Source organism: Sinocyclocheilus anshuiensis, unplaced genomic scaffold, assembly GCF_001515605.1.
Source record: "Sinocyclocheilus anshuiensis isolate Anshui unplaced genomic scaffold, SAMN03320099.WGS_v1.1 scaffold484, whole genome shotgun sequence".
In the NCBI taxonomy this organism is placed as follows: Eukaryota; Metazoa; Chordata; class Actinopteri; order Cypriniformes; family Cyprinidae; genus Sinocyclocheilus; species Sinocyclocheilus anshuiensis.
The window spans coordinates 52,662-54,150 of record NW_015555722.1 but is presented as its reverse complement, the minus strand read 5'-3'; positions in this window follow the sequence as shown (position 1 = coordinate 54,150).

The following is a 1,489-nucleotide window of genomic DNA, read 5'->3' as shown; positions in this document are numbered from 1 at the left end:
AAAAAAAAATTAAACATGCTAGTCTTTCTGTCGTGAAGCATCGCAGACGCGGAATTGGTTGTCGTCCACTATGACACACTACACGTGCTGAAACGATGGAATCTTGCGTCCCGACGCCCATTGCCGTTTACGAATCCCCACAACACCCTACGTCAAGCAAATCGTGGCAAAATCGGGCTAAAATCGTGTAGTCTGAACCGGGCATTAAACAACTTGATCCAGATATTTTTATCAGATCTGCAAATTTGTTTGAAGAACCAAATTAACCAGAGATCAGTTATCACAATTAGAAGATCTGGCATCTTTCAAATCATCTCGGATGTATTAAGCGAGGTACGAAGAACGGACCCCTATTTACAACAATTATTAAATGATCAATATGTTTTGATTTTCAATGTAGCCAGAAATGTAATCAGAAAGTAGCAACAAAATTTGTCAAGGAATATTAACCCAACTCCAACCACTAAATCTATCGAGAGCCATAGAAGTATAGAGGACACACACACATATACACTTATAATAAGTGCAATTGCACCAAACACATCACATTCTATTCATTCATGCTTCCTTTTCCACTCCAACGTTCCAATAATTCCTGCCCATTACAGGCTGAACGGATATATTTGCTTACCCCAGCAGACCTATCTACAGTTATGGCCAAAAGTTTTGGCAGTGACATAAATTTTGTGTTTTGCAAAGTTTGCTGCTTCAGTATTTGTAGATTATTTTTCCACGTTTCTATGGTATACTGAAAAACAATGATAATCATATCATAAGTTTTAAAGGCTTTTATTGGCAAAAAAATATGAGTCAATATTTACAGTGACCCTTGTTCTTCATAACCTCTGCAATTCGCTCTGGCATGCTGGATATTAGCTTCTGGGCCAAATCCTGATTGATGGCGATCCATTCTTGCCTTATTAGTTCTCGGAGTTGATCACAATTTGTGGGCTTCTGCTTGTCCACTCGCCTTTTGTCTGAACTAAATCAGCACCCTGATAAAGAGGTTGACTGGCACAAAGTATTTTATGTATTTTGAAAATACAAAAATACTAATCTTAAATGTATTTAAACACAAATTACAATTGATTTTTGCCAAATGCTTTAAAATACAAAATATTTTGTATTTCAAATTCGTATTTTATATACATGTATCTGAAATACTGCCCATTCCTGCCAACTGCAAATGTTTTTATGAAAGTGGAATCTTTTAAATATGACCTACAAAATGGTAAATACCAAATATGATCTTATTACATATATGAACCTTTTATATATTTTGTGTCCTTTTATTAAGTGCTAGTTTTGGTTGTTTTTTGTCTCATCTGGTGATTTAAGGTCATTATCACTCTGACTGACTCCTTTACCAGTGTGCTGACTACTGAACTATAGGGAGCTGATTGAGACGCACCTAGAGATTTATTTTTCTTTGTTAATTATTCTTATCTTAAACAGGATAAAGTGTCCAAACACAGAAAAACTCCTGCTG